At 35.1% G+C, this 15,437-nt stretch overlaps 1 long non-coding RNA gene and 1 pseudogene across 1 annotated transcript in view; one reads left to right on the plus strand and one right to left on the minus strand.

Moving 5' to 3' along the window:
• Window positions 1-2,080: 2,080 nt before the first annotated feature.
• LOC103952601 lies at window positions 2,081-9,152 on the minus strand (annotated as a pseudogene).
• The window catches only part of LOC125476747, an 18,598-nt gene continuing 12,266 nt past the window's right edge, over window positions 9,106-15,437 (plus strand). Inside the window, exon 1 of the long non-coding RNA XR_007258051.1 lies at window positions 9,106-9,152. This is a non-coding gene — a long non-coding RNA (uncharacterized LOC125476747). The remainder of the gene's footprint in view (window positions 9,153-15,437) is intronic.

The raw sequence follows: 15,437 nt of genomic DNA on the forward strand, positions 1-15,437 counted from the left end.
TTCGGTAGGCGCTTAAAAGTCCGCCCTGCAGCTTTCCTCCACAAAAGTTAGTGGCTGGGTCCCACGTCTCCCCTCCCTTGTATGGAATGGAAGGCTGAAAGCTGTGGTGATGGTGGCGGCGGCGGACGTATGCGGGTGTAATGCTAGCCGCATGTTCATTTCGATTTAGCTTTTTCATCCTGCATGATTAGGCCATGGTTTGAATAGTATATTGTTTAGGTCCTTGGGGCCCTCTCCAACTAGAAGGGTTAAAATATAGTCCCGTTCACAATTATAACTTTACAAAAAAAATTAGTTTTAAGTTAACAGTGTCATATTATATTCATAATTATCTTCAACCGAATGAGCTAAACATAACCCATCAATTTTCAATGGATAGCTAGGTGACAATTCTATGGAGCTCATCAAGTCATCATTTGGCTAAAGGAGCATTAGGATGAATAAATGTAGTCCCTCTCTTAGCCATATTTTGGGGCTCAGCTCCTCTACTGCACTATTTAAGTCAAATTCAACAGGTATGTTTGAAAATATCCAAGGAAAATTTAATTAAATTAACCAATAAATTTAATACATAAACTTAAAACTAAATAATTGTTGAGAGGGTTATGTTTAGCCATTTCAGTGACAATATATAAGTATGGCCCGATACTGTTAAGTCCTTTCGGTTAGAGATGCCCTAAGGTCATAATTTTGAGAATATGTGAGACTAAATACATATTAGTTACAAAATTATATTAGTTTAGATCGCTTGAAAGAGGACCACAATTAATCAATGAATTTGTGACAAATTTAATAGTCTAGAAATAAAAGGCTCCAATCAAGTAGCATTGCACGTTTAAATTGGAAAATGACAAGGTTGCTAGCTTTTTGCAAAAAAATAAAAATATGTTATGCAGGTTCCCTAGCGAGTGCTCTTAACACAATGGGCATACCCTCTATCATGTACTACTTTCTCGAGAAATAAAGTTAAGATTTATTCACATCTGTTACATGGAAGTTTCTCTTTCGGATCACTGTTTTTCTATAATCGTAATTTTTTGGGCATATAGATTCATTGTAAGGATGAATTACGTTTTTTTTATTAGTTTGATAGCTTTCAATTTTGATCCATGTCATTTTCAATTGGACAAATTTAAACTGTCATACATAATATAATTTTATGCCGACAGCCCTTTTCGACCAAAATAGGTTGCGTGGAATATTCTATCCAAAAAAAAAAAAATCATGTTTGTAAGTAGTGTATTCTTCTGGTGGTTCAAATCGTTTACCTTATCTTATTGTAATTTAAAGTAAGAATAACGTTGTATTCAACAAACAATAAAGTCCTTGTGCACATCAAGTAGAATCATGAAAGAAAAAAAAAAGAGAAAAATTTGCCTACAACGGATACTGCTACAATGACACTTTTACCAGGAGTTAATTGGAGCCCAACATAACATTCTAGCATTAACAAGAAACGGTCATGAATAGAGATTTATATCATCCTTGAATCCCAAACATAGAATTATCATAACTTACCACTTTTATTATATAGATAATACTTGCATTCATTTCTTAAAAGGATGAACTTATTTCCTCCATGCAAATAATGTACATTTATCGTACAAAGTTCATAATCAAAACTGTTCAAATTATTAATTATCGTACCCTTACAAAAGAATTGGAGATCATTTAGGTATTCAAATGCATAGAACAAATCAAAGATTTAGGTATCAAGTACCATATTCAGGATGAACCGTTCATTTATTTAATATATTTGAATGGATTAAACAATTTCTGATTCAAATGATTTTTTGCACGAATGGTCTTCAAATGAAATTAAGAAATTAAACGTTGCTGATCATTGAGTTTATATACTTAAGACACGTCATTCGCAAATGGGGAAGACGAATCAAAGATATATCCAAAAGCCAGTTGAACAGATGTACGGTCAAACGTCTAAAGGTTAACTATACTGTTAATTTCCAATAATCATAATATAAGATCATCACAAACTATCTTTGTCAAACTCATTGGTATGGCATGCAATCAGTTAGCATGTCAAGGTAACCACAAGCTACAACACTACACTTGAACTTGATACAGATCGAACAATGCAGAAACTTACTATACAAATGAGAATTTTACAATCTTGTCAGCCAACTTCTGCCCCTCGATTCGTTATTTTCTCTAGTTATCCAAACCGTGCAAGAAAAGCAACACGAAAACATGTACGCAGACTAATGCGGGGATTTCAGAAATATAAGAGTGTATAAGCTTCCATATGCTGCACGAAACCTATGCGTGGTGTCAAGGAACGGATAATCAGTGTAGCCAATAACCGGTTTACGCACATAGAATGTGTTTCTGTTGTACTTGTTCAGAGGAGCATTGAGCTCAAACCTCTTAGGCAAGTCTGGGTTAGCCAAGAACCAATGACCATAAGCAATAAGATATGCGCGGCCCTCAGCCACAGCATTGTTCCCATCTTCCCTGTCATAACCACCAGCAGCAATGAAGGTACCATTAAAAGCCTTTCTCATGGTACAAGACTCTGGGGGCTATCACATTTTTCTCCAGCTGTCGTCATCCTAGGCTCAACCATATGGCAGTACAGGATCCCATATTTGTTCAACGAATTGGCCAGATAAAGGCCCAACGCTTTCGGATCAGAATCCCCTGATTCCATATAGCTGGCAAATGGAGATAATCTAATTCCAACTTTATCCGCTCCTATCTCATTGACAACAGCTTCAACGACTTCCAGAGCAAATCGACAACGATTCTCCAATGATCCCTCATATTGGTCTGTTCGATCATTCACTTGATCTTTTTGAAACTGATCAATAAGGTGTCCATGGGCCCCATGAATTTCTACTCCATCAAAGCCTGTATATCAGACAAACCATTTCAGTGCACCAAATATTATTTGTAATCTAGCATGAACTATTGTCACTAGGCCTAGCCATTCCTGATACGATCCGATAATCCGACACGACATGACATGAAATTAACAGGTGTTCGGATTGACACGATAACGAATCGGATCGTTATCGGGTAACCCAATAAGCAATTGTTAAGATAACGGGTTGATTCGGGTATACACGTGGGTAACACGATACACGATAAGCAGAATATTATTTTTATAATTTTATAACCCTAAAAAAATACTGTAATAATTATATATATTAATTTAACAATTTTATACCCCTAAAAACTATAATAAATATATATGTGTGTGTATGTGTGTGTGTGTGTGTGTGTATATATATTAAATTGACTATAATAATTATACCCCCAAAATATTAACTATCTATAATAATTATATATATATATATATATATATATTAAATTTTGAATTAAATTTTATAAAAACTATAATAATTATTAATTAATATGCATTCATTGATTTGATTCCATAATTGATAATTTCATTCCATTCCTGCAGTGCCGTCCATTTTGAAGAAAAAGGGAGGGAAAATGAAAGTGAAAAAAAAAAGTTGAAAAGGAAACAAAAAAGAGAGGGAATTAGGGAAAGATGGGTAGGCACTGTAGGTCGTCGGAGGGAAAAGTGAAAATTATAAGCAAAGTTGAAAAGGAAACAAAAAAGAGAGGGAAAAATGAAAATTAATAGAAGTGGTGAGATTTTTTTTTTTTTTTTTTTTAAAGTTATTAACTTTTTATCACATATATGACATATCTCACTATTTTTATAATGACTCACGTGATGTACTACTCCGTATACCAATCAATTATACGTACAAAATAAATAGATTTAACTCTACTTAAAAAAAAAAATATATATATACACACACACACACACACACACACACACACCCCATTGAACTTAATGGGATACGAATTCTCCGAAACTAATTTCAACGATCCCAACCATCAAACTTGTTTGTATATGCTTCGAGATCACATCAGCAAAAAATCGCAAAAAACAAACATTCAAATATCAAGTAACGGGACAAAGCTTTTCGACGGTTATAAACGAAAAATCACGATTTAACGGTTATTTTAACTTCGATTTTGATGATTTTTTTACAGGTACACTCATTGACCCTATATGAATACAATGAATGAATTTGATCTTCAATTTAAAATATTTTCACAAGTGGATACCACAAAATCTTATGTTATACTTGATGAAAGTATAAATAAACTCTAAGGGGGCGTTTGTTTGCCCTCACTAAGTTGGACTGGACTAGCTATTAGTCCAATATTGTGTTTGTTCCATGCTAGGACTAACATTAATGAGACTAAAGGGGACTAGCATGGACAAAATCCTTCACTAAGAGGTCTTAGCGAGACCCCCCAATAACCATGGGACTAGCTAAGACTATCCTCTCTTGCTCATCCTCGTCATGCTCAACGACTACTCTCGACAGACTCCTCGTCATCTCCGGTCACCTAGATCAATCATTAACTTTCTGACTCTCTTTCCGATCCATTTCACAACCAACTTTCATATAAAATATACCAAATTGAAGCTGGGAGTGACAAGATTACGATTTTACCTAAATCGAGGTCAAAATGTGGTCGAATGTGGCCGGAAAATGGTCTGGAAGTCTCGACCTGTTTGGGCTTCTTCAAATCCATGACAGATTCGAGCATTCAAAGCTAAGATCTCAGTCTAGGGATGGTGATGAATTTTTTGGCGGTGCTAACTTCATCCAATTTAACGAGGGTTGGCCGGAAAACACATCGGGAAACCTGCAACTCGTCGGGAAAATTGGAGCCGTGAGGTTCCGTTCGAACAACGCATAGCTAGAGAGGGAGGGAGGACAGCGAAATAGAGACTGGAATCAATAAGGAGTTTGACTAGGAATGAGAAAGAAACATGAATTGAGAGGTCTAAGAGGAAAAAAAGAGGGAGAGGGTAGGACGATGAGAGAAGAGGAAAAGAGTGGGACGGAAATGGTAGGAAAAGATGAAGAAAAAGATAAGATCATAATAAAATATTAATAATTTATATATTAAATAATATAATATTAGAATTTTTTATTATCCAGCTTCTTAGTCCAATACTGCACCAAACGCTTCACTAGGTTAGTCCAGTTTAGTCTAGTCTAAGCCAGTCCAGCTTAGTCCTTGAAGCTAATCCAGTCCGAGATAGTCCGGCGCAACAAACGCCCCCTAAGTTTTAGTCAATCTATTGTTTTTATGGGATACGAATTCTCCGAAACTAATTTCAACGATCCCAACCGTCACACTTGTTTGTATATGCTTTGAGATCACATCAGCAAAAAATCACAAAAAACAAACATTCAGAGATCAAGTAACGGGACAAAGCTTCTCGACGGTTATAAACGAAAAATCACAATTTAACGGTTATTTTAACTCCGATTTTGATGATTTTTTTTACATCTACACTCCTTGACCCTATATGAATATAATGAATAAATTCGATCTTCAATTTAAAATATTTACACAAGTGAATACCACAAAATCTTATGTTATACTTAATGAAAGTATAAATAAACTAAAGTGTTAGTCAATCTATCGTTTTGATGGGATACGAATTATCCAAAACTAATTTCAATGATCTCAACCGTCAAACTTGTTTGTATATGCTTCGAGATCACATCAGCAAAAAATCATAAAAAAAAACATTCAGAGATCAAGTAACAGGACAAAGCTTTTCGACGGTTATAAACGAAAAATCACGATTTAATGGTTATTTTAACTCTGATTTTGATAATTTTTTATAACTGTACTCCTTGACCCTATATGAATACAAGGAATGAATTTGATCTTCAATTTAAAATATTTATACAAGTGGATACTAGAAAATCTTATATTATACTTAATGAAAGTATAAATAAACTCAAAGTGTTAGTCAATCTATCGTTTTGATGGGATACAAATTCTCCGAAACTAATTTCAATGATCATAACCGTTAAACTTGTTTGTATATGCTTCGAGATCACATCAGCAAAAAATTGCAAAAAACAAAAATTCAGAGATTAAGTAACGAGACATAACTTTTCCACGATTATAAACAAAAAATCACGATTTAACGGTTATTTTAACTCCGATTTTGATGATTTTTTACAGCTACACTCCTTGACCCTATATGAATATAATGAATAAACTCGATCTTCAATTTAAAATATTTACACTAGTGGATACCACAAAATCTTATGTTATACTTAATGAAAGTATAAATAAAATCTAAGTGTTAGTGAATCTATTGTTTTGATAGGATACGCATTCTATGAAACTAGTTTCAACGATCCAACCGTCAAACATGTTTATATATGCTTCGAGATCGCATACGTCAAAATTTTCAAAAAACAAACATTCAGAGATCAAGTAACGGGCCAAAACTTTTCGACGGTCATCAACGAAAAATCAAGATTTAACAGTTATTTTAACTCTGATTTTGATGATTTTTTTTACAACTACACTCCTTGACCCTATATGAATACAAAGAATGAATTCGATCTTCAATTTAAAATATTTACACAAGTGGATACCACAAAATCTTATGTTATGTTTAATGAAAGTATAAATAAGCTCTAAGTGTTAGTGAATCTATTGTTTTGATAGAATACGCATTCTATAAAACTAGTTTCAACGATCCAACCGTCAAACATGTTTGTATATGCTTCGAGATCGCATACGCCAAAAATTTCAAAAAACAAACATTCAGAGATCAAGTAACGGGACAAAACTTTTCGACAGTTATCAACGAAAAATCACGATTTAATGGTTATTTTAACTCCGATTTTAATGATTTTTTTACAGCTACACTCCTTGACCCTATATGAATATTATGAATGAACTCGATTTTCAATTTAAAATATTTACACTAGTGGATACCACAAATCTTATGTTATACTTGATGAAAGTATAAATAAACTTTTAAGTGTTAGTGAATTCATCATTTTAATGGGATACGCATTTTACGAAACTAATTTCAACGATCCAACCGTCAAACATGTTTGTATATACTTCGAGATCACATAAACCAAAAATTGCAAAAAACAAACATTCAGATATCAAGTAACGGGACAAAAGTTTTCGACGGTTATAATTGAAAAATCATGATTTAACGGATATTTTAACTCTGATTTTGATGATTTTTTACAGCCACACTCCTTGACCCTATGTGAATACAATCAATGAATTCGATCTTCAATTTAAAATATTCATACTAGTGGATACTATAAAATCTTATGTTATACTTAATGAAAGTATAAATAAACTCTTAAGTGTTAGTGAATCTATCATTTTGATGGGATATGCATTATAAAAAATTAATTTCAACGATCCAACCGTCAAAGTTGTTTGTATATGCTTCAAGATCGTATATGCTAAAAATCGCAAAAAAGAAACATTCAGAGATCAAGTAAGGGGACAAAACCTTTCGACGGTTATCAATGAAAAATCACGATTTAACGGTTATTTTAACTCCAATTTTGATGATTTTTTTTACAGCTACACTCCTTGACCTTATACAAATACAATGACTAAACTCGATCTTCAATTTAAAATATTTACACAAGTGGATACTACAAAATCTTATGTTATGCTTAATGAAAGTATGAATAAATTCTTAAGTGTTAACGAATCTATTGTTTTGATGGGATACACATTCTATGAAACTAGTTTTAACAATCCAACCGTCAAACATGTTTGTATAGACTTCGGGATTGCATACGCCAAAAATTTCAAAAAACAAACAATCAGAGATCAAGTAATCGGACAAAACTTTTCGACGGTTATCAACGAAAAATCACGATTTAACGGTTATTTTAACTCCGATTTTGATATTTTTTACAGCTACAATCCTTGACCCTATATGAATACAATGAATGAATTCGATTTTCAATTTAAAATATTTACCCTAGTAGATACCACAAAATCTTATGTTATACTTAATGAAAGTATAAATAAACTTCATGTGTTAGTGAATCTATCGTTTTGATGGGATACGCATTCTACGAAAATAATTTCAATGATCCAACCGTCAAACTTGTTTGTATATGCTTCAAGATCGCATACGTCGAAAATCGCAAAAACCAAATATTCAGAAATGAATTCGATCGTCAATTTAAAATATTTACACTATTGATACCACAAAATCTTATGTCATGATGATCGATGAAAATTGAGGATTTTGTAAAAGGAATAACATGCAAACTCTGAGTTCCATTAGCAAGGTTTAAACTTTTGGGAAAGGCTTCACAACCTTGAAAACAAAAACTTTTTCATTTTGCATATCCTTGCACATTTAATATTTTGTAATAGATTAGTAGCGTATGGATATTTGTTTATTAGGCTCTTATTTTCAAGTGTAGATATAGTACTTAAACGACAAATGTGTTTTAATGTTTTGAAGTAACATTTATGTGGCAATGTGTGGTATGTGCAAATTTAAGAAAAAAAAAATTTTTCTTAACGGGTTATAGCAGGTCATAATGGGTTGGGTCACTTTATCTGTTGGGTAAAATGACCCGACCTGTTAAGGACCCGTTAAGATAACAGGTGTGACACGACACGACCCATTAAGATAACATGTGTTACACGAACACGACAGACACGACCCGTTTGCCAGGCCTAATTGGCACACATCTGGTTAAACTGCAATTAACGCCATTAACTACATTTGTAAGCTTAGAGATGGTTTGTTTGCTTCTGTTGAAAATAATTTTGAGTTCTCGCTAATTTTATTTCGTACTTAAGTAAAGACAAATTACCAGCTTCTATAGCGTTCCTTGCAGCAAGTCTGAAATCATTGACCATCTGTGGGACTCCATCTGTCCTTAATCGCCTTAGAGGAGAAAACTCAGCAACATCAATGCCATTAGATCGTATTTGGGGGGTTAGTGGCTTGTCAGTAGAAGAGATTGGAGCTTGCCCATTTGGCTGAAACCCTCTACGAAAATATTGATAGAATAACAATCCGAAATATTTCTATTACAGGAATATCGAGGCGGCTTTCTGCTGCTTCAATGGCCTAACTTTTCACTTATGATCCAAACGCTTTCAATGACACAAAGTGAAGTCATAAAAGCGTATGTTAGAAACGCACCGGTATTTGAAACCCTCCCCACATGCCAAATCTGACAGAAGAAGATGCCACCTTTAGCATGAACAGCATCAACAATCTGTTTCCATGCTTCAACTTGCTCCTTTGTCCATATACCGGGAGTATCTGGGTCCCTTCGCATATTAAAAAAACAAAAATGTTATCAAACTTTGAAATGAAGAAAGTACACATCTAAATGTACGTTTTCCATCTAAAATTTGACATAAAGAAACTTAAAAAAAAGCTAATGTTTGTGAAGTTACCCTTGAGCTGTGTCAGAAACTACGGTGGCTTCAGCTATGAGAAGACCCCCGTTAGATGTTCTCTGTGAGTAATATAAGACGGCATGCGGCTGAGGAACATTTTCGTATGATCTTTGTCCAGTCAATGGTGCTAATACAACTCTGCAGAAGGCAAGGAAGAAGTATATCGTCAGAATACAATACATCTTCTACATGGCCTATGACATGTATGAGACCATCAGATCTTGCTAAACAGAACAAGATTCAAGTAATACGACCAAAAATCCAGAAAGGAGATATACTTTTCGTAGCCAATTGCATCGAATACCAAGGATGAATCAAGTAATTTTCGGTCAGGATCAAGTACTAACTCAGGAGTGATGAGTGCTTGAGAGTTCACAAACCATGATGTACCATTTAGGTCTTGGGAAATGATAGGATTTTTACCATCTACAAAAGTAGGGATAAAAACACATGAAATACTTGCAAGAATACAAGGATGTTGTGGTATAGATGCTCATTGATAGGTGCATTATTTATCATATTTTCATATTAATTATCCCTAAGTTTTGTTAAGGAATTGGTCTTAAAAGAGCCTTATTACTTTCCATTTCTCAGTTTCAGCCATTTTGTGCACTTTGGACGTTTTTGGTGATAATTCGACTTTCCGGAGGAGTTTTGATGCAAGGCCAATTGGAGAAGGAAGCTAAGAGGCCGAAGATCGTTGTATCCAAATTTCATAATTTTCCATGAAGCCATTCATTCCAGTTTTACAAATCTATCCCGCAGAAGTTGTTTTCCCGTCAGAATTGTGCAGCTGTAGGAGAATGAAGATTTGAAGGCTTTCCTGATTTTTTCTAGTGGCGTGTAACATATACCTGGAAATATAAGAGATAAATCTACGTTTCCCATATTTTTACAGATTTTTTCAGAAGATAAATCGACCCCAAAACTTGCGTGCAAGGCAGATGATGTGTTTCCCAAGTCAAGAAGGATTCTTTCCTAGTTTGTGTCATTAATTGTTTAGGAGTTTGATTTATTTTAGGAGAATTCTCCCAGACCTTTTAGGGTTTTTCTAGTATCAATAAGGTCCCTAACCTCTCTCATCCAACCATCCATCCATTCAGACCACACCATACTACCATTCACCATCTCTGCAAATTGTGAAGAAGAGCTTAGGGACGTGCTTTGCCATGGACTCCGGGTTCTATCTTTCTTTTATTTTGATTTCTATGTGTAACTAAGTTATTTTCTAAGGTTTATGATGAAATCATGACATGAATATTTGCGAAGTACTTTGTTGATTATTATCCAATTCTAAGCCATGTTATATTCTTAATCTTTGGGGGTATTTTATTCTAGGTTCGAGTTTCTAATGATTGATCACCTTTAGGAATTTTGCATCTAGAGATTTAGATAAATCTATGAGGATGACCATTATCAATTAGGTTTATTGGAACTATGATTAAGAAGAGTAGACAAAATAGTGAGGATGACCAATATCAATTAGATTGGAACTAAGATTAAGAAGAGTAGACAAACTAGTGAGGATGAGCAATATAAAGCTAGTCCTACTTGGTTGACATGATTCTTCTACGCCTAATGGGTTTTTAATTGTATGCCTAACCAATAGGATATAATTATCATGTAGAGATACAAGAGTTGATGCCTGACCATGGATTAATTCATACCTTAGAAAGAGCAACCTTTAACATTGGCATGGTAATTTGATAGTAATTGGCTCTAGGAAAAGTAAATAGGATTGTTATTGGTGGATTCATAACCTTAGACTTCCATGGTTTCTCAATTTCTTCTTGTGTCGTGTGTTTATTTTAATTAATTGTCTTTTCTTTTTCTTGTTAATTTTAGTCTTACTCAATTATTCAATTCAATATATCATTTGTTTGTTTAATTAAGTCTAGCGTGATTAATCGGTTAAATTGGTATTAAAGCAATCTTTGTGAGATCGACCTCGTATTTGCATATATTACTACAATTGATTCGTGCGCTTTGGAGTTTAATTTAGTTTAAATTAATCTATTATTTAGGTTAGTTTAAATACACATCACTCATGCAAGGTTGTTCTCCTCAAAGACTATTTGGATAATTTATGTAGAAAAAATTCCTAATTAAATACTAATTAGAGTTAATAATTGAGAAAAGAGATTATGAAATTGGGTAATATTAAAAACGAATTTTAATTAAAAACTAATATGACAAAAGAAAGAGTTTTAGACACAAATTTATAAAAGCACTAAGGTTCCACCATCATCTAGCCATCCTATGTACTTTTACCAATTACTTATCATCTACACATGCCACTTTGAACGTTAGGTTTTCCTAATTTATATTTTACTTGGAACCTCCAACATAGAACGTATATCCAACATGCAATTCGTCCGGACGTTCGGATCAAATCTGAACATGAGAGACTCATTATGCTTTATGAAAATCCTTTGAAAAACCATGTAACCCTTAAGATGTGGTGTTCATCTTAAGTGAAATTACAATTATTAATCACAAGAAGCCAGCGTCAATTTCAGGGAACCTTCCAATCAAAACTGCATCAAATTACTTTTCTAAAAATCCTAATGGTGATCAGATATTAAGACGATTAGATAGTTTTAATCACAGTGATCAATAATTCAAAGCATGCATGCAATCAATCATAAACAATTAAATAAAAATCACATATTCATGCTAAAACTTAAGGCTTCACCCTAACAAAAGAAATTAGTTACGCATATTCATAATTGAAATCATAGAAAATATTATTAAGAATAAAAGGAATGAAAACACCTTAAAGTAAAAATTCTCCAAGAATCCTAGCAATCACTCTCTGTCTCCAAAGTTTCATAAAAGCAAGCGTAGTCCCCAACTAGGGTTGACTAAAACCTTAAATATTTCCCTCAAAGCCAGCCGCACAAACCCTAGGAACCAAGTCTCTTATTTCCACTAGGAAGCTAACTAATAATAAAATATAATAAAACATAAGGTCCTAATTAAGTTAGGATAAATTGCACAAAAATTGTCCAGTCACGTTTTAACCTCAAATCTCCTCTAAATCCAGCTCATAATAACTTATTTTGAAGATCAGGACGTTCTGAACACATCTCCAAAAGGCCACGAACCTATCCGAGGTCATCTTGGGCTCCAAAAACATAATTCAAGCCCAAAACGTCAATATTCCAGCATTACGCATTGCTCATTTATTTTATTGCCAGAAAATCATCGCTTGGTAGAAAAATCTGATATTTTGATACGATCAAGCCAAGTGACTCACGATTGTCCTCCAACTGAAATTCCTCAAAAATTCGTCCATTTTACCATGTCTTTCTCAAGAGGAAGTCGAATGTCCTATATTAGAAATACAATTCAAAATATCAAAATTCTTCCAAAATATTAACCAAAGTATACTAAGAATAGGGTAAAATATATAATATGAAATTGACTGATCAGGAAACAAAATCAAATCGTATGCCAGTCGATTCTAGGGATCATCTATGCATATATTTGGTTTCAAGGTATGGGGCTTACAGAAAATTTCAGTAACATCTATCCTAGTTTATTTTCTTTAAGAGTTGGCTACTTTAGTTGCTAAGATATAGTTGCAACTTCAAAGATATAATGGGTGTATTCTGCACGAGCGCGTCTAGGAATTCGACAATCAAACAATCTTGAACAAAAGCAAGTAATTCATGTCAAACATCAAGATAAACTGACCCAAAAGTTGCAGCACATTATCTGTTGCAACTCAAACTCGCAAACAAAATCAGGGTTATCCAACACGAATTCTTGTATTTCATAAGAAGGTGACAACTCAAACAAAGAAAGGTTTGTACAACTACGCTAAATGGCACCAAATCAGGAAGTCGTGACACCCAAATAAAGTCATGACCGACACACAACTACAGTAACAGAAGATCCTAGGTGTGCTTCGAACAAACCACGCTCTGATACCAAATTGACATGCCCAACCCTAATATTCTCCAAACACCAAGGTAAGCACGTGCTGGCGGACACCGGAATGTGACAAAGCCATATTAGGATGCATGAGAACTAGAAAGAAATAACTATTATAAGTAAAACTTGTAAATTTAATTATAAGGAATATGCAATTGTGGAACGTGTTCAGAGCATACAACTACACTGAGAGGACTTAAAGATATCGATGCGGGAGTGCCTTGACACTGGGATTGTATGCCTCGATTCTAAGTCCTGAGGGGCCGCAAAATAAAACATGAGTGGACCAAGTTGATATATAAGTAATGCTAAAACAGTTAATCTTTAACGTATTAACCCCCAGGTTTAGAAAACTCGTATTGCATAATAAGTAATAGGTTTTTCCGAAAACCCCTAACGTGCCATAAAACCTTTCGTAAAACATATATCATATATAATGTGTTGAATAGTAGTAGCACAAAGGCGCGCGCACACACACACACATATAACTTCATTCGCCTGAAAGCACTACATCTCCCGGCTGAAGCCATATACAAGTATCTTCCAACCGAAGCTACCAACCTACGCCCAGCCGAAGCCATATATAAATATCATTCGCCATAAGGCAGTATCATTTTCATGTAGGTCCTACATCACCTGACTGAAGCAAATTAATGATTTCATTCGCCCGTAAGCAGGACCATTCGCCCGTAGGTAGTATCATTAGCCTGTAAGCCCTATATCACCCGACCAAAGCCAATTAATGATTTCATTCGCCCGTAGGTAGGACCATTCGCCCATAGACAGTATCATTCGCCCGTAGGCAGTATCATTCACATGTATGTAGGACATTCGCCCATAGGCATATCGTGTGAGTAACCGCTAAATAAGCACATAAAAACATGAACATAATATTTCGAAAATATATGTATATCAATCTCAAATCGGAGCTCAGTAACTAAAACATCATATCTTAGAATCACATTCATAAGTAAGTATATAGCCATCAATCATATATAGCACAAAGAGCGTAAAGTCGATAAAGCATAATATATCATAAAGTGTAAATCCAATTTTCTCATAAATGTTTCATAAAATGTAACCAACAAATCATGCTTTTCTTGTATGCATTTCTAATAGTAAAATAATGCATTTTGGAAGGGGTCCACTCACAGATACTTCATCATTGAAGAGCTGTGCAAACAGGAGAGGACGAAAACGCCATAACCAATTACACCTAAGCACATAAAGGGTCCAATTAATAAAACTCTACCATAATGATTGAATTTCAGGAAACGGACGTCATAAACAAATTCAGGATGTTGAAAAACATAGAGGGGACTTTAGGTACCCCCATGCACTGTCACGGGGCGGCGACCCGAATGGCCACTCGCCGATTTAGGTTGCCGGAAAAGTTACCGGCGCTGCCGAGATCACCATCGTGGACAGCGATAGAGCACAATACTTCTGGTGAAGGCATGCATGCTCCACGCGCCGGCTAAAACAATGCTCACTCGCGGACCCATGCGCTAACTGGGTTCTGGGTTTAGGCTAGTTCAGTTGGATTGGGCCGCAAGGTTGGGTTGGGCAATTAGGCCCGGTTCCATGGCCCAACGAGTTGGGTTGAACTAGGGTTATGGATCTGGGTTTAGGGCTATCAGGTTAGGTCGACCTGGTTTTAAGATTGATTCTCATGAAGACGAAAGCTGGAGCTTCCCAAGCTCCGATCAACCTCGAAACTACACTAAACTCCATGTTGAAACTATAAAATGAAGCCACGAGGGAAAGGAAGAGAATCATACCACTTTTTGGTCCAGCCATGGCCAGAAAGTGGCGGAGAAATCCATGTAAAGTCGCGGCCCAACGCTGAAGCACTGGGTTTAAAACCTTGAGTTGATTTCAAGCTAAAACTTCACAGAAAATGGTATACATACTTAACAACCAAACCAATCATCCAAATTAAGATAGGGTGAGGTGATTTCGAGGCTCACCTACTCGGAAATGGTGGAAATTCATTGGAGATGTGGGTGTGCTAAGTACGTTGGGTGGCCCCTGTGCTTCATAGAGAAGGGGGGAAGGAGGGAGGGAGGGAGGGAGAGAGAGAGAGAGAGAGAGAGAGAGAGAAAAAGACAGGCCCAACGATGGTGATGGGTGATGGTGTTCATTGTAAGGAGTGGGTGTAGGTGTATGGCGCTCGGGGGAATGGGATGCAACAAGGAAGAGAGATGGAG

Source organism: the organism of the source record quoted next, unplaced genomic scaffold (genome assembly GCF_019419815.1).
Source record: "Pyrus x bretschneideri cultivar Hongxiangsu unplaced genomic scaffold, Pyrus_bretschneideri_v1 Contig2, whole genome shotgun sequence".
In the NCBI taxonomy this organism is placed as follows: domain Eukaryota; kingdom Viridiplantae; phylum Streptophyta; class Magnoliopsida; order Rosales; family Rosaceae; genus Pyrus; species Pyrus x bretschneideri.